At 28.3% G+C, this 19,855-nt stretch overlaps 1 protein-coding gene and 1 long non-coding RNA gene across 2 annotated transcripts in view; both read right to left on the bottom strand.

Moving 5' to 3' along the window:
- LOC122856807 (protein gustavus) overlaps positions 1-14,056 on the bottom strand; it is a 166,685-nt gene extending 152,629 nt beyond the window's left edge. The window contains exon 1 of the mRNA XM_044158740.1: positions 13,153-14,056. The gene's annotated coding sequence lies outside the window, so the exon portion shown is untranslated. The remainder of the gene's footprint in view (positions 1-13,152) is intronic.
- Positions 14,057-14,332: 276 nt separating this feature from the next.
- The window catches only part of LOC122857578, a 50,896-nt gene continuing 45,373 nt past the window's right edge, over positions 14,333-19,855 (bottom strand). Inside the window, exon 4 of the long non-coding RNA XR_006374230.1 lies at positions 14,333-14,419. This is a non-coding gene — a long non-coding RNA (uncharacterized LOC122857578). The remainder of the gene's footprint in view (positions 14,420-19,855) is intronic.

Raw genomic sequence — 19,855 nt, 5'->3', positions numbered from 1 at the left:
TATCTTACTTCTACTAAACTCTGGTCGTTGGTTGTAATATTTAGCCAAAGGATTATCGACAAAGTGACATAACGAAAGGTATTTTGCCTCAAAGTCTCAACATTGGTAATGAAAATATATGCAGAGTTATATATTATATGTATATACACAACGCTCTAGTACCCTCTCGAGTATTAATAATAATCCAGATATATTCATATAAATTTATAGAAATAAACCACACATCATATCACATCTCATATCACACATTCAATGCCAAATAACACATATATATATCAACTATGGACATAGTCAAATAGAAAGAGAATATATAGAGTATCAATTACGAGTCACCATAGTTTAAATACACTGCACATATACATATACATACAAAGAACAGAGTAAATTTTGTGTATGTGTGTCTGAGTGTTTTAATAACTTTATGTTGAAAATTGGATGAAACTAGAAATGAGATATAGTTAAGGTATAGGGTTAGATAGCTATATATATTTGGTAAGAAGGTCGACATAATCGAGAAACTCCAACTGTCGAATGAACCAACTTGGCCATTTGGACTTGTTACCTCTTTGATGACACTCACTAACCCCCTTATACTATCTTACTATCTTAGTGTCATATACCAACTTGAAATTAATGTTCTCTATAGTAATTGTATATATGAACTTCAACTATATATATACACACTTATTTCTTTTCAAGAATTAATTTAATTAGTTTTTACAAACTCATGTTGATATATTAAAAATGAAAAAGATTTATTTGTTTAAATAAATTCATTAAAATCACAAAGTTAAATTTTAATTTTTATATTTATAATAATTAAAAGACTGGCTTAATTGAACTCAAAATACTATTACATATAAATATATTTAAACGAAATTTATATAACAAATATATTACAACATAACAAACGTTCTTTTGAAAAGCAAGGTAGTTTATCGTTCAATTTAAACAAAAACTACTCATGAAAAGGTACTATTTAAATGAGTTTAATCTTGGCAAGTATTAGTGTGTAATAAAACCGAATTTTCAATGGTTTAAAATACACATAGACTAGTGGCATTTATCCAAGCAGTATCCAGGATAGCAGTATGAACAAAACCAACACCAATATACAGAGTACTTTTCATTCTTCTCTTGGTCCATGATTTTGTCTCTCACTCGTTTGCTATATACATATTTACACCAGGAGGGCTGTATAGATGTATATATTATATTATATATATTTTATTTTTATCTTTATCAGTTGCACGAATGCTACTGAGTCTCTGTTGCATCCCAACAAGGCTAGATGAGAACGTTTACCGACATCGGACTACGCATGCATGACACATAAATTACAGGATCCACTAACATAACCCCGGAACTTCTAAAACTCTCTACTCTTCTTTCGCTCTCTCTTGTCTTCTCTTTTTTACTGTCCTTTCTTTCTTATTTTACCCCACTATTATATATACTGTGCCTCATCCTTTCCAACAACGTTGTGCTTTTCAAGCTCGCTATTTTACCTCGACGTCGTCTATTATCGTTTGCGCACGAAAACCTCCTGAATTTTCGTCTTCTCATATACGTTTTATCCAGTTACTCTCTCTTCAATTTCAATTTTCAGATTTTACAATAGCATAACCACCCTTATACTTTTGCCACTGAACTCAGTTTGAAAATTTTATTGAAAACCCAATAAAAGAAAAAGATATTTTCTTTTTTTTTTTTTTTTTGATAAAAGAAAAAAAGTTATAGGTATATGAAAAATTTTATTTTTGTTAAAATAATTGGAGGAATATGTGCATAAAGAAAATTAAATATACTGAATAAATATATGAAAATTGTTGAGCAATTTTTATTTATTATTTATATATTTATATTGGGGCTGAATATAGTATAGCGAAAAATAAAAAAAAAATATTAAAATCAATTAACTTTATTTTGTTTTCAATGAAAAAATTTTTTTCAGTTATATTTAATTTTATTTTTAGGTTGAAAAACAGGGAATAAATTTTAATAAGCACATCGTGAACTTTTTTTATCGAACAAATGTGCATAAATCTTTTTTTTTTTTATTCTCTTTTATGTACACGCGATCAACGAATAGGAAAGTTAAGAGTAACGCGCGAGGGTACAACAGATTTTGCGGCGGCGCGTAATGTTAAATCGATTTTGACAAATTTCTCGATGTATAAAAGCAGTCAAGGGAGAATTGGGGGGAGACTCATCGCTTGAATGCTCGATAAACGTCTGACATTTCGACACGACGTGAGAGTAAACGAGAACACATAGGTGTCCTTCTCCTCCTCCTGCTCTTGCGACTGTATTTCGAAAATTCTTTCACCTCTTGCCAATCTTTTTTCTCGCGACACACCAAACAGACACGTTACTGTCTTTATGTGTACTATTCTCTTTTTTATTTTTTCCATTTATATATTTGTTTATTTTATTTTTTGCTTGAATTTTATTTATTTTTTTTCTTCAAGTCACTCGTGACAGCGTTAAGTACATCGTTTACGTATTCTATTCATTTCATTCGAGACCAGAATTCGAAATTTGTCTTGACAACTACTATTCACCTTGCCGCGCACTTTGCAATGCGGGTAAACCCCTTCCCAATGTCAAATAAACCCGGCCAAAAAGGTGCCTGTTAAATTATTTGCAAACAAACCACTACGTTTCTATAGCGTGTATTCTATATTATCTCAATACATATAAACACACTTGTAAATATTTTTATCACACAATTTTATTTTTTTATTCCCTCAGTTCAAACGTCCTTGTGTTCTTATCCTTAGTTTTTCTTTTTTTCATTATTTTTTAAACCCGTTGTTTTTTATTTTTAAACAGCAGAACGTCCTATTCTCTTGGCGCCCTCTGAAAATCTGGGGTGGAGTCTGTGGCGGCTAATCTCAGCTTTGAGTCTAATCTGAGTTTCTCCATAAGCCTTTGGATAACAAAAGAAAAGAACCGAAAAAAAAAAAACAAACATCCACACACACACACGAACTCGCGACCAAAAAACAATAAAAAAAAATTAAGTTAAAAAACGTGGAAAATAAAAATTAAAAAAAAAAAAAAGACACTGATAAAAGTGAGATGAAAACAAGCACTTAAAACCAAAGAAAAAAAAACTCTCTCCAACCAGAATGCGCAGTCGAATTGATTTTGGATTAACGTTTTTATTTTATTTATATATTTCTTTATATACTTTTTCATTTTTATTTCATTGTCAATTTCAGTATTCGTTTACAAATATACATTTCACTTGATGATTGGATTGAATGTATAATAATAAAAGTTGAATGTGCTCGTTTATTGATCCATAATATTCTTTCATATTTTTATGATATTTTATAAAACTTGTTGAAAATAATATTTAGGTCAAATTATTATTTTTGAAAATAAAATTACTCGTGAATATCGTCAAGGTGACAATGATCATATACAAAGTAAGAGATTAAAAAACAAGCAATGATGATAAAGATTTATAGATATGTACATATATATAACAAGGTTCATATATATGAATGAATAAATACAGACAGCCTATATAATTCTCTTTTCTCTTAAATTTAATATCCAGCTATATTACGCAATTTCATGAAAGAGTCGTGTTGATAGACTGTACAATAAATATAAAAAAAAAAACAACATTCGAGTTTCTTATTTCGGCAACAAAATTATATGATTATACTGAATTTACCATCAATATTGGTATATGTATTAATGTGTGTTTGTACATAGGGATAATTTATATATACAATAAAAAAAAATAAAAAAATGTTACGTAATTATTACACATGTTGGTCAAGGCAATTGGGTTAAGATGTTACTTCATAAATATATACGAAATAATTCATGTTTATCGAACACTTTTATTGTATATATATTTATTTAATTAATTTGTTTTTAAATTTAATTTTTTTTTATTATATAACGATATTCTACTTTTTTTTTAATCTCTTTTTTTAGATTTTTTTATATAGCGAAAATTGATGATAGAACGGAAAAAATGTAATGCGAACAGGAAGAATGAAAAGAAGAAAAATGCAGAAAAAAAGTTGACTAAAGTAGAGGATAGGATTTTGAAAAAAAAAAAAATACTAATAAAAAGGATAAACGTGAAAATGCGTTGAACCGTGTGAGAATCGATCGATCAGCTTGGTGCACAAGTCTACCCTTCAGTAACGACGACGTTATCGAAACGCGAATTTTCGCAAAGTGCTACTCGTTTACTAAAGCTATTTCCAGTTGTGAATTGAACGAGAGGATACTCGAAAAGGATTCTTTCGACCCCTCGCTCACTACCTGCGATTCAAGTGACACTCGTTTATACTTGACCATTTTTTTTCTTTTTTTATTCGACGATTCTTTCATTCAACTCTCCTATTTCTTTTTTTTTTTTTTTTCTTTATATTACTTTCGTTTTTTCTATTTTTTTGTATTTCCATTGCTTCGTTTCATTTCGACGAGACCGCACGTATGTGGGTTATAGACAAGCGAGTATAAAAAAACAAAGAAAAAAATAATAATCAGAGAATAGAACATGGTGTCATTGAAGTGAAAATAAAGAAGAAAAAATTATTGTATATATATACATATATGTACTCGAGAATCAACGACTCATTTTTTTTTGTCTAGTAATTTATAAATTAGTTTTTTCTTTTATTTATTTATTTTTTTTTATATATCTTTATATATTTTGTCGTGAAATAAAACATTCAATTTTATTACACAATGAAGACCGATAAAATCGATAATACAAACACATACAAGTACATATATATATTTGAGAATACTTGAATATATATCTCATACACGAGTGGCGTTAGCGGATTTTTGAAATCGGTAGGTGGGGCAGTTTTTTTATGGGACAGTAAATTTTACTTGCTTATATGTGAAAGGTTGTACATATAACTTGATGACAACTAAAAAAAATTGAAACGTATATAACAGAACAAAAAAAAAATCATAAAATTGATATCGAATTTTGTGTGTGTATGTTATAGTTTTCTCTTGTGAGGCGGAAATAACCGAAATTTCGTAATAAAATAGCATCACAAATTATTTTTTAAAATTTGTATATATATCTATATAGTGAGATATATCAAATGAAACTTTGTTCTACTTTGTCCATATCTTTATTGTATGTCGATTGATATATTTACCAAACTGAAATTTACACTTGTTCATAAACCGACCTAACTATACTGATTCACCAAATTTGTGGTATCCATATTTACCATGACGACACTGATAGACTGAATAGAACAGACCAACAAAATCTCTTTCTCTGTTCCAGTAACTCATTTTTATTTTACAGGTTTTTTTTTTATCAATAGCTATAGGTCTCTTGACTGACCCACCACGACGCAGCAATGTCATACAAAAGCACAAAATGCCATAACGGTTTACTCAACTATCGATTGAACCGCACAGTCACTGATCAAATCCACAAACCACACACAGAAAAAAAAAAGTACATATAGGGGTTAGAATTTTTTTTTTTCCTTGTTTTCAAATAGTATTTGCCGAGAAAAAGAAAAAAAAAAAAAAAAAACGAAAAATCACGGAACCTGAAGTAAAACGTCGCGAGGTCGACGTTGATAAAGCCGTTATCGTCTGGCGCGTTATTCAAATTCAAAGCGTTGCGACGCCAGTAAATCTTCAGTGTTTCCCGGACTCGTGTCGCGTGAACGAGAATTATGAACGCGGTTTTCTAGAGGAAAGATAGGAAGAATGAGTGCAGTTTGGCAGAGGATGTTAAAGAGAAGTTGAATACAAAACTAACATTTTCGTTAACTGTAAAAGCTTCATATATATATACATACGAATACGACTAAAGTGCAAGGATCATCGTGGTTCGTGGTTGTATATATACCATTGAACTTTTTACTTCTAAAAAAAAAATGATTATTATCACCCACGAGGGTTTGTAATGAAGGTGACGTAAGTATAATACATTTAAGTAGGTATATTATACATGGGGTTGTTATATATGTATTGCCACAAGCACGGTATATACATAACATGCATATATGTATATCGTAAGCCAAAAGCCAACATAAGCCTGTCATCGGGCAAAGACCCAGACACTCTCGTGGGCGTACTTGAAAACCGTGGAGAACAGAACCAAGCATACAGCCACGAATATATTCGTTGCTCGGTCGACTCTTGGTATAACCCTTTTTACTCTTTCTCCTTTTCATTCTCTTCACATTTCTCCACTAAAACTACTTCACCTACTTTTACCAACGACGACGACGACGACGACGACCAAAGAGCACTGCACTTCATCTTTATACATTGTGCATCAGTATCTGTATATATATATAGCTAAGTAAGGGAAAAAGAACGATGTGTTTTGTAACGCACTTAGTTGGCTTGACAAATGTTCACCCCCATTAACCCATCTACCAAAGTGTTTCAAACACATAAATGTACATATATATGTTTTTTTTTCTATTAACTATACAGACACGTAGTGCTTTACTGCACACACAGTAGCATATATTTTTACATGCGTTGTCATAAATATACAACTCAACCAAGTAAAATGTGTAGCAAACAAAAAATATATATATATATAATGTTCGTTTTATAAAATTATTGTCACAATAGTTTAAGCTAAACGTGAGCTTTTCATTTACATATATATTCAGTGAAAGAATGAACGAAAAAAATAAAAATAATAATATCATGCTAGTTTATATTTTTTTTTTCAACCTATAATAAAGTTTAATTGTAATTTTTTTTCCTTTTTTGTTTTTTAATTAAAAGAGAAAAAAAAAAAAAAATTTCTACCACACTTTACTTTAAAAACCACCTGAATACAAAATAAAATAATTCTGTTATTTTTTAACTCCCTGTTTTTACAGATTATTTATTTATTATGATTATATTTTGTTGTTTTGTTTTTAAATTTTTTATTCATTCTACATTATTGAGGCTTTTTAAGCGAGCAAAAAAAAAGTAGAAGGGGTTGAAGTTTTCATCAGCTTGCATATACCATCAAGTGTGCTATACAGAAACCAATATTATAACGAGACGCTAATCGTTAAGCTGGCAGTTCATAGTATTTTTACCACCCTATATATTTGCCACTATTCTTTTTTATTTTTATCTATCTTTTACTTTCTTATTTTTATATATTTTTCTTTGAGCTATTTTTCCCAATTTGCCCAGCATGCTTTCCCCAAAATATTTATCCTCAGCACCATTCCCCATCGACTATTTTGAATTTCACATTTACTGTACTATACCACTTATTCACTTCTTGTTTATTTTATTACAACGAGAAATTGCAGTATCGCTTATGGTACATACTTCTACTTCTCTCTCTTTATCTCTCTCTATATATATTTGTTATTACCTAAAGGTACATTTATATGTTTATTTAAATATATATCTTGAATCTTGACTCTTCCAGGCTCGCATGTTCGTGTGTGTGTTTATATATAAGTTTGTATAATATTCTACTGATCCTGCAGCTATATATACTAAGACTCTTTTTTTCGTATTTTTTATTTTTTTTTTTCTATTCATCGTTGCTCATATATATATTATTAAAAAAAAGATTGAAAGTTGTATCAGTGATGAACAGATAGAAAAGGAGAGAGAGAAAAAAAAAACTAAATATAAAAACATATATGTATTTATATATGTACATATATATGTATATAGCGTACAGGTACAGTAAAGGTAACCATGATAGGGATATCAAGGAAAATCCGTACTTGAATTTAATTGGAAAGTATATATTACTCTCTCGTGTAACAGAAGCACGTTTACCCGATTATCCCTTGTAGAAAGTATATATACACCCCTATCCACTACGTGGATGTATAAAAATAAATAACGAAAAAATAAAATTAAAAAATAAAAAACTACATATATGAAAATTTTTTTAAAAACATTACTTGAATACAAATAAATCATTAACAAGCATAAAAAAAAATGTAAAGTGTTTTAAAAAAAATTTCTCAATTAATTTATTTAATATTAATATTTTGATGATTAAATAATAATTGTCTGTATGCATGAGTAAAAAAAAAATTTGTTGTTTAATGCATTGGATTGATACTTGATTGTATAGACAATAAAATAAACATGATATATGTTCATTTCTGAAGCTTCTATGAATTTGGTCTTGATAACCGAAACGTTGTGTAGCAAGGTAGAACGGATTGAAATTATAATTTGAAGTACTCTGAATAGGTAACATACAGCTAGTATATATATAACACATGCAGTAGTAGAAGCCCATTGAGTCAATCACGACAATGACCACACCAATTCGCAAATCGTGTCCGACTAACTTTGTATTGAGGTGTATCATACACGCACTTGTGTATAGTATACATGTATACTGATTCTATTCTATTCATATATATATAATGATCAAACTCAATCATATTTACTTGGCCACTGTAAGTGTATTAATTTGTATATACGAATATATATAACCACAACCGAACAACGTATGAGTATTTTCATCTGAGCATCAATTTAAATATATATCAAATCTATCGTCAATTGGTACCGAAGGATATACTGTTAATAATAATAATAACGTCCAATTAATTATATTTTTTTTTTTTTTTTCACATATAAAATGAATTTTTAAACACTATTTAATTGATATTAAATTCCACCATTTCGATTTAAATTGAAAATAATTCAATTAATTATTTTAATTTATTTTTTTTTAAATTCTATTTTAATTTTGATGTGTAGTTTAATATAGATTCATTAAAATCCGATTACAATGTCAGACCAATAATTATACATATATGAAATATTTAAATGTTGATGATGTATAGATTGTATAAATTGTTGTGGCATAAATAATGTCATTTCTCTGTTACAGACAAACTCAACTCAAGTCACTAACAAATGTCGAATGTTGGTCGTACATATAAGCTACTTTACTGTGGTCTGATATTACATGATAGTTAATGTCAGTTGGTGTATGCTTGCGACATATACATGAATATTAAACATATATGTATAACAGTTGAAAACACTTTTGAGTAAAATGAATATAATACAGATTTAATCCTATGTACACTTTGAGCTTATGAGAAAATTTATGTCACAATGTGTAAGTAATATATATGTGTTTGAGTACCATTCTATACATGTACATATTTTTGATTGTATGTATTGTTTGTAAATATAGATGTATGTATATATGTGCGTATGATGATATTAAACATTTTAGTTTGTCTATATATAATTTTACCTCAATCATTAATATTATAGGTAAAATAACCGGGGGCATCCGGAACTGGTGGGAACTAACACATCCGGATGAACCTAACCACCCTACTGTTCTTTCCCATGAGACCGAGAGACCCAGAGAACGAGGGAGAAAAAGAGGCAAAATATTATTGTATAATCAAAACAAACTTTGTGTATCAATTAAAGTTTCAACATTGTATGTCTAGCGAAATTTTTTTTATATTTATTATTGTTATAAATTTTTGATAAACTTGTGTTAAAATTATTTAATATAAAAATAAAATACGACATAATAAAATAATATCCAACGAGAAACAAAAAAATAACAAAAATTTAAATTAAAAATACAAAAAAAAAAATAAATTAAAAATTTTTTATAAAAATTTTCAGCTAAAATGGTTAATGAGAGTAGAATTATTTTAGAGAGAGACTACAGACATTGATGGTGGTTTATTTATTCATACAAAAAATGAATAAATAAATAAGTGAATGTTCACAGTTAAATTGAGATTGATAAAAATCATTTCAATTATATTTTAAAATTAAAAAAAAAATTAATCAAGGTATATATATAAAATAAAATATAAAATTTAATTATAAAATTAATTAAAATTTAACATAGTAACTGGTATATTGTGAATGAAATTGGCTGATAATACGTCATCGATCGAGTATATTCACATGAACACCTCAAAGTCTTCAAATGTGTAAATTAGCGAAAAAATATTAAAAAACCAATATAAATAATAAAAAAAATAAATCCGATCATAAAATATGAATAAAAAAGTAACTAAAATAAAATCAATTTCACCTTGAAATAAAAAAATATGGATCAAAATAATGACATGTACTTATGAGGAATAATATTTTAAATGTTGAACATTATAGAGCGAATTTGCTCGAACAGAAATGTTTATAAACAGTGATAGAAAATGAGTCAAGAGTGAAATAAACATATATACGTGAGTAAAATTGCAAGAATTACACATGTACAACTAATCTACATATTTATATCTACGAAGTATATTTATAAATGAAAATAATAAAACAATACATATTATATTGCATTCGTGTTTTAATGTAAAATTGGGCTTATTACATATTTGTAATGTTTTCCTTCCGACTTTATATGCAATTAACGAGAAGTGCGCTACAGTATAATATATATAGCTGCAATTTCGACGAGTATGCCAATAATACAGAGTGAGTGAAACAGACTGAGGCATCAACCAGAATTAATTTATTCATTTATACAATGATGAGAGTAGATCTGTTAAATAATCAAAGATATATAAAATATAACGAAGAATGTATTTTTATATATATGTATAGTTTATTAGTTATGATTTTCGATGTCATCACGAGTGCCATATACCAAAGTCTACTGCAATAATAAGCTGACAATATCGATCGATGAAATCACTTGGAATGACAATACATACATGTATAATGTATATAATTAACTGTCATAATTAAATTTAAATAATTTGTAGCATATTGAACCATATTACATTGCACAAATATAATCAATCATCTTTTAGAGAAAATTCAATGTACACACATCGTTTCTCTACATTGTTTCCACCCTATTAGAAATATCAATTTTAAGTTATATTGTATATTTATGCATAGAAAATTGTTGTATATATAAATGAGAAATGTTTTGTTGAGTATGCGGAAATTAACCATACTCTCTATGTTATTTCAACTTTGAAATATCATTTTGACTATGTATTTTGATATAAAACAATATAATTATAATGATTGTATAAAATATGATATGTATTGTATGTACATCAAGTGAACAATAATAATGAAAATTAAAACATAATATGGATAATGTATTATTTTGAATGATGTACTTTTAAGGGATATATAAAAAATGAAAATAATAATTGTAATATTAGACTACTAATTCGACAAAAAATACAAGCATTATATAGAAAAATAAAATTGATCGTGTTTGGTAATAAAGAAAAATAATAACAAATTACGATAAGATAAAGTACGAAAATAAAATGGGGGTGAAAAATAAGAGGTGGTGCAGTAAAATAAAGTTGAAAAAATGGGGATAAAAAAAAAATATATAAAAATAAATAAATGGAAAAATAAAAATATAAAATACGAGGGCATAGGTAAATCGCGGTAAATAAATATCAGGTCGTTAGTGCTGCAAAAATAAAAAATTTTTAAAAAAAGCATTTGCTCTTTTTTTTTTTATCCTCCCCGTACTTATCTTCCCATATCTCGTTTCGATAAAAAATAAAAAATAGATAGATATAAAATAAAATATAGTTGCAAATGAAAAATAAAAAAAAAAAAAATTAAAAACAAGCAAACACAAATTAAAGTATAAAAAAAAAAAAAAAAAGGGTTGAGGCCGATAAGAGTCAGCCGATCCGCTTGGTGATACTGCAAATTCACATGCCAAGATATACACTCAGAGGATTTAACTTGTGTATATATGTGTTTTAAACGTTGACAAAAGTAAAAGCAAAACAAACAAAAGTTGCTTGCGTGATTGTCGAACGGACTTTAAATCCTCTTGAGGATTAGTACGATATACACGTGTATATATATTTTCTATAAATAAAATGTGAGAAAGAAAAAGAGAATAGATAAGCAGAGTAAAAGAGAAGCATATAAACATTGAGTTGAGAGACTCCCAAGAGCAGCAAGTAACGTGCTGACCCAACTTGTTATTTACGATGCACTGCCTCTGCCAGGATAGAAAATAGAAGATAACACTTGTGTAAGTGAGTACAAGTATGTTAAAAAAGTAATATATATATATATACAAAGACAAATAGTATGTATCCAGCGAACAATGCGCCTAATTGAGAAACGCTTCCGTTCGGTGGATACAATCGAGTGTCGCGTGAACAACCAAGTTGTACACTATATAGATGAAATATATATGTATATACTGCAGCATCCCAAAGAAAATAATAAAAAACAACTAGGCAAATAATTTAACAAACAAAAAAAAAAAAACAAATGTCAAAAAGATTGTTTATTTTTATTTTCAACATTTAATACGACTTTTTTTTTTTATTTAAAATGTTCATTTATATTTGTCATTGTTTTTCCTTCGTTGCTGTTTTTTATATTTATTTGTAACGATCGGTCAAATAACAAAAACACACACACACACATCCAGACAAAAAAACTATGACATAGTAAAATTGAACAAAATACACATTCGACAGTCACAAAGTGGAGTAAATAAAAAAATATAAAGTACCTTTCAAAATAGAATTGAAATTTGAAAAAAAAAATTAATAAATATATTTATTAATGACCACTTGTTTTTCTCACTTGGTGATGAAGTGAATAAAATATATATTGTAGAATCAAGTTAAGAGAAAATTAAAAAAAAAAATACTTTATCACCGAGTGAGAAAAACAAGTGGTCACTACTTAACAAATTCATGTGTTTTTTAATCAGCGAAACCGCATAATATAACATCTGCAATATATCAACAAATACTCAGAAACTGTATAGTTCGAATGGTCAGTTTATAAACAGACACAAAACAAGTGTCCAGTATAAAAGCTTTGTAAACGAAAAAACTAAAACAAAAGACCTCAACATATGGGCATATATAATCATCAACAGTGCATATATACATTTGAAGTATGCATGTGTTTGTAATTTGTGAGAAAATTAGAATCGATTGTGGTGAAATGCAATGAGTTTTGGTAAAATTAATGAGTCTCTAGCGGTATACGTATATAACGCAAGATCAGAGAACGAAGAGGATAGAAGAGAAGTGATCTCAACTAATGAACAACGTGCGTCGCGTCTCGAGAGTCGGCATATACACAGATAAAAAGCTTGGGGTAAAGACAAAGAAAAAAGCAGACTGGAAAAAAAAAAATTTATAAGAGGACGTGAAATAATTCAACGAGGGTACTAACCTCAGCTGGCGGTCCAGTTTCAAACGTCGTTTTTCCCGCGTTCTTTGAAACTACACCTCATTTACTTTAGTTACACAATACTCTTTTAACACGTCACTATTATAATAAATAAAAATAATTATTATTATTCTTATTATTATTCTTATTTGAATTACTTTTGTCAACAACTTCTTCAAAGTTAGACGGATATTTTATTACAAAGTATAATAAATTAATATATTATATATATGTTTTTGTAGTTAAAAAAATGATGATGATGATGATCCAGTGAAGGACGCACTTTGTATTTTAAAAATGATTGATGTCAAAACAAGCACTGATTATATGAATGTACGTGTCGAGGTTACTTTAACCAAAAGCCCCTTTGGTTTGTTGAAAAATAAATTACTTATTTATTCAAATAGGTTTTGCGTGGGTGATACTTGCACACTGAAAATGACACTCATATAATATAGACACTAAGAATTTTCCTTAGTTTTACTATTTTTATTTTAATACGCTTAGATATTTTTTATTCTTATCTTGTTTTTGTTATTCATTGTGTACACGTGCTTTTTTCATTATTTAATCTTACTGATTTTTTTTTTTTATGATAATTAATGACCGGTAGATAAATAAACATGAAAAATACAATTATAATTCACATATTTACACAACGAGAGATATGATATAAATAATAAACGAGTCATGTCAACAAAAATATATGCACTTGAAAGATTTTTCTTTTAATTATCAATACGATGTATCCTGTTATTACGAAACAACACTTTAAATTATTTGCTTCAATTGTTCATTGCACTCAATTATAAAAAATTATATAAAATAATTTACAAACTATCATTGCTACAACGAGATTAGATGTGTCATTGTGCGGCAAGGCCAACACAATGATCACGTGGTGAATACAGACCGCCCGATTTTTATATTAAGCGACACGCGCAAAATCAGTGAGTACTATACAGTGGGAGCTTTAAAAGAGGGGAATTCACAAGTGTTTACAATGTGGGTATTGTAGTGCCTCAAACTTAGAAATATTATATGATATGGCCATACGATGGTATGATTGTACGCTCTTTTGAAAAATTCGCTATTACATCAGCGACATGACGAAAAAATTTTAAACTAAATGACAATTCATTTTGACTTACCTCTTTTAGATTTTCAGAAGACAACTTCTAGCAGCCATGTGAGCAGCCATATATGAGAAGACAAATGTCCTAACTAGCTCCAAGAATATTTGTTATCCAACAAACCCAAGAAACAGGAACTGTAACAAAAATTACAACAAAATCATATTAGTTAAAAATTTCACTTTGACTTATTATCATCTGATGAGAAAATAAAAGTATATTGATTTTTTTCTTTTCGTTCGTATTGAATTCAAAATTTTGAATATGTATTTCAAACTATTTAGTAATTTTAATGTGATATTGTTTAAATATATAAAATAAAACTATTGTACAATCTAAAATGCAATTTAATTTATAAAATAATACGTAATATTTCGATAGTTTGCAAGGCCAGATGTTGGTCTTTCGGGAAATTAATTTTTTTATTCATGTCGATAAAATAGAAACTGTCGGTTCTGTCTTCGGTTTATATTTACCGGCAGATGTTTTAATCCCGCTTTGACTACAAATGATTTGGGTTATTTTGAGCTCGAAATATTTCAAAATAGATGTCCGTACTCATAACACTCAGGTAAAAATTTCATTTAAAATTCTATCAAGATTTATAGATTGAAAAAAAAAATAATATTATTCTCAGTTTGATTTGAATAGAAATATAATAATTTATATTTTAGCCAAGTACCTTTTAAATATTCATTAAGATAGTATAAAAATTTTTATTATTTTTATTTTAATATCGTATTGTATATACACTGTATATCATGTCTGTTTCAAACTATAAAGTCTGATATGCAAAAAACAAAATAAAAAAAGATTTTAAATTTATATAGTTTTTGTTATTAAATTAAAAAAGTTTTTAAGTTAGCGCTTAATGAATAATGACATTTGCATTTGAAAGTCTTTAAACTCATTTTGAAATATTAATAAAGAAACTTTAAATATTCATGATTTTTTTTAAATGTATACTCAGTAAATTGTGTGTGTGTTTTTTTTTTATTTCTTGTCATCAATGTTGATGTAATATAGTAGTTTATATTGTAGACACAACAAACACATCATTTCGGTAGCATATTTTTAACTTCATATAATGCACAAAATATCAATTTAAATCTTTTTATTTGTCAAATTTACAGTCTCAAGTTTCAATAGTCCCTGATTTTTAGTGCTTCGATCAATTCTAAGTAATCATACATTTGCTAACATATTTATTTCATTTTCGTCAGCAAACAGATGACACCAGTTATTTTTGGCATATACTAAATTCAATACTCTATACAATAATGAAAAAAAAACAACCAACAAAATAAAGAAAGCTTGAATCTTCAATTGGTAAATAAGAATAAACAAAAACAGAAAGAATTCCCATCAGCCGGAAGTTGATGAGGGGTCGTTTCTGTCCAGTATATAGTCGAGTCACTCCTCCACGCAACTCCTATCAGCTGGCTGCTTTTTTTTTTCATTTCCTCTCTCCAATAAATTTATTTATCTTTTCATCGAAAAAGAAAAAAGTTGCGGTGACGTCGGTGTACGAGAAACACGCTCCCCCTCAAAAAGATATGAAAAATACGTCGACATAGTCGTCGTCGTCGTCCTTGTTATTTTTTATTTTACTATTATTATTATTTTTATTATTAATAATATTATTATTGTGTAGCTTTATCACGATGTAGACGACGCAGACATCAAAAGTATATTCAAAGTCTCGATGGTCATTTGTGGCCAAGACGCGACACTCAGCGGGGGTGTAGAAGGACAAAATGTCTCCCGTGATTTCTAAAAAAGATACCGGACACGCTAACCCATTAGGTGATCTGCTTTTATGTATATACTTTCAACAGTACACACGCCATCACAACAAAACAAACCATATACGACAAAATTTTCTTGACATTCTCTCGTGATTTTGTTTTTTTCTATTTTCTTTTTCCACAATGGTTTTTTTACCCCATATACTAGAAATTTTCTACTCAAAAAAATTCATTAACAACGTCACTCTTTTATATATATATGTATATATTCTTGAATAAACAAAAATTACTGACTGAAGAACAAAAGAATCAATATGATAATCTGATTGTGTTTTTTGATTTTTCAAAAATATATGTATATGAATAAAGATCAAAAATATGATTAATTATTAATGCAAGGGTCAATTTATTGTGTACAATATACGAATAGCTTATTAATTTGATAATAATCTGTGTACGCAAGTCAAAGTTGACATCTATGCGTCAATATATTGAATGACCTAGTGACACATGTTAATTGTCACAGAAAAAAAAAAAAAAAATTATTATATAATTATATTTTATTTAAAAAGTATAAAATTAATTTAATTATTTTATAGTTGTACTTTTATATATATGATCGGTTGAGTATGAGCCAGTTTTGATAAGACTCATTGGTATATACTTGACGTGAGAGTATACTTTGAACGTTTATTACTGAACTCATATATGAAATAGGTTTTATAAAAATTTATAACATGTATATATAAAACTTGATATCACACGAGACACGGAAACATTGACCACAAGACATGCCACCAAGATTTAACTCTTAGATATCCATGTTGGGTATTTATTACCTTCAAGATTTCGCATTATTATTGCCATTTAAAATGTTCTCTTCTCTTTTTACCTATCATAATATTGGTGACTTGTCTGAATCTAAAAACCACTTATGCACATAAACTAATCATTTGAGACTATGATTTTTATAATTTGAATCGAATAATATATTTTTTGTTTTTTTTTTTTTTTATAATTTGACTTCTATTAAACTGGATATAGAAATTGATAAGTTTATTCTAAAACAAGTAAAAAAAAGAATGAAACAATACAAGAAAAAAAAAGTCTATGAATTTAATGGTTCATAAATTATTGAATTATTTTGTGAAAAACAAATATAGGTGCCATCCTTAATTACAGTATCACGTGTCAGTGCTATCTTCATGTAACAATATTAGTGTTTCTTCGTCACAGCTTATATGCAGTATATATATAGATATTATTTGAGCAGAGGTAATTTTGTCAATCGATTATCCAGTAGGGTGGTCAGAATACTGCTTCAATATTATTGTTTGAGAGACATTCAATTTACTACCTTTGGGTAAATTCAATTGTCAAAGATATTGATTGGATTCCTTGTCAACATTGCTTCTAAGAACATTCATACTAACTGTGTTGGATATATTTTTGATATTTAACCTGGAGACGAGGATTGGTTGGGTTGAACATTCATCTTCGAGGGGTTAAGCATTGTCAAACTATCCATTGCTACTACTAGTACGACTATACTAGAGCAAGTTCCTCATCCGTCTAACCATTCACTACAAGTTCCCTGGAGTAAGCACGACATTTCCGAGTCTCCGTGGGCAAAATTCTATTGTTAACCAACAGGGACACTTCAAGTAGAAGCACCAACGAGTGGAAATATTTTTTTTTTCGTTTTATTTTATTTTATTTCCATTCCTCTTTGTTGATAACGATTTTTTTATTATTATTCTTTTGTGATATATTTTTTTTTTTTCAAATCTTATGATTACAAGCTATAAATATTATTATTATTTTTTTTTTTTTTTTATAAAATATATATAAATTAAATATTGACATCGTTTTAAAAAATTAATATAAATAAAAAAAATTTAAATGAAAAATGAATGATCAAGAATAAAAGTAAACTCTAATAACTACGATATAAATCCATCGTAAGTTGATCGGTTAATCTTGCTTTATTTCTTTTTTTATTTTTTTTTTTGCAGCTTGGCCACATAAGTCACGATTGTGAGCGTGACCAAAACCGCCATCTTGGTTGAACCCAATATACTTTGAGAAGAACACAAGAAGAATAAGAAGAAGACGACAAAGATGGGGGTTTCAACGAGAGAGAGTTGTATATATAAGAGTAAAACTGTATAAGGTACTTTATTGTTTCAATAAGCACAAACAGCAGACCGTCCGGTCTTATTAACGAAATAAACCTCTTTAACGATCACCAGCGTGTGAACCTATATTTTCCATAAAGTCAGACACTGGAACACTTGAAAAAAAAAAAAATTGCAAGAACCAAGAGAATTCTTATCCATTGCGACCAAGGTATATAGGTATGTATTTTTATATAAAAAAGTAAAGAGGAAGGAGGAAAAAAAAAGAAGGCAACACTGAATGTGAAGTAAAAAAATAAAAAAAAAAAAAAAAAGGGCCACCCAACAGAAAGATTCTTGAAAGAGTTCTCTTTTCAAACACAAGACCAAAGAGAAGAATCGATAGATTTTTCCCGAGGGTTTCCATGGTTACTGGAGAGTCGGAATCGGACTATATACAGTCGTGGCTTCGTAAGAGCATCGTTTCTCTTTCCACCTATACCCTCTTATCACGACCCCCTTTTTATCATCTCTCAATTCGAGAATAAAGTATTCTACATTTTAAGTCTTTTTTTTTCCTCTTATTTTTATTTTATTTTTTCACTCAGATATTGCAGCCATTTTGTTGACTCAGTTCTTATCTCTCTTTCTAACAGCAAATGATTTTTTAACGTCCCATAACAAGCAACTTCAGTGTCGTTTTTAAATCTATACTATATATCCATGTGCCAAAACACAATTGAGAGTAGTAACACTCGAATGTTATATTTAGAAACCTTGAATTAATTTTCGTCACACTGAGTAAAGCGACAGTAAAAATTATTTTACTCTTTTTTTTTTTTTGTCTGAGTGCCAAATGAGAAAGATAAAAGCAAATACATAGTTGGATAACGAAAAAAAAGAAGAAAAATTTCAGAGAGTATTTTAAGACTTTTTGAAGCTTCTGTTATAGATCAAATAAAAAAAATCATGTCAAATAAATATATGTATATAATTTGATGAAAATTAAAAAAAAATCAAACAAAAGCTTCAACTCTGCATGAAGTTTTGTTTTTTTTTATTCTTAATTTAATTTTTATTATTGATTTGAATCAATTGATTTGCAAGTATGAATTTATGTGTATATATATATATATGTATATAAATCTATGCTGACGATGTAGACCAGAAGTCAGTGACACTTCTCCGGTGGCATTGTCGATGTTAAAGCTTGGTGGCTGCCGCGGTTTCTCGTTGTCATGGCAACCACCTCCCGCCTCCAAGTTAAGCTGTATATATACCTTTCTCGTCTCTTTGGACCCATCTCCCTCCTTTGCCTCATCATCATCCTCTTCCTCCTCTTTACATCATTTCTATATACCTTCTAACAACATATAGATGTGATCTTCTACCGCCCTTTTCATCCACCCTCTCTTCTCATAGAATTTATCCTTTTTTTGCAATCAATTATTATAAACTACATCTACCGCTATTGCATAATTAACTTAATTTTAGAAATTCAACAATAGATTCACCCATTCAACTGTTGTTTTAATTTCGACCTCACGTATGATTTTTTTTTTTTAATTTCTTTGCGAACTTTAAATTCGTATATTCAATTTTGTTATGACTATGTGAATCATTTTTTTATATATTTCGTTCTGAATATTAAGTATATATATATATATACACTTTCTCTTTATAGCAAACATACGAAAAGCTCTAATGT

Source organism: Aphidius gifuensis, linkage group LG1, assembly GCF_014905175.1.
Source record: "Aphidius gifuensis isolate YNYX2018 linkage group LG1, ASM1490517v1, whole genome shotgun sequence".
Taxonomy (NCBI): domain Eukaryota; kingdom Metazoa; phylum Arthropoda; class Insecta; order Hymenoptera; family Braconidae; genus Aphidius; species Aphidius gifuensis.
This window is presented reverse-complemented; position numbering and strand designations above follow the sequence as displayed.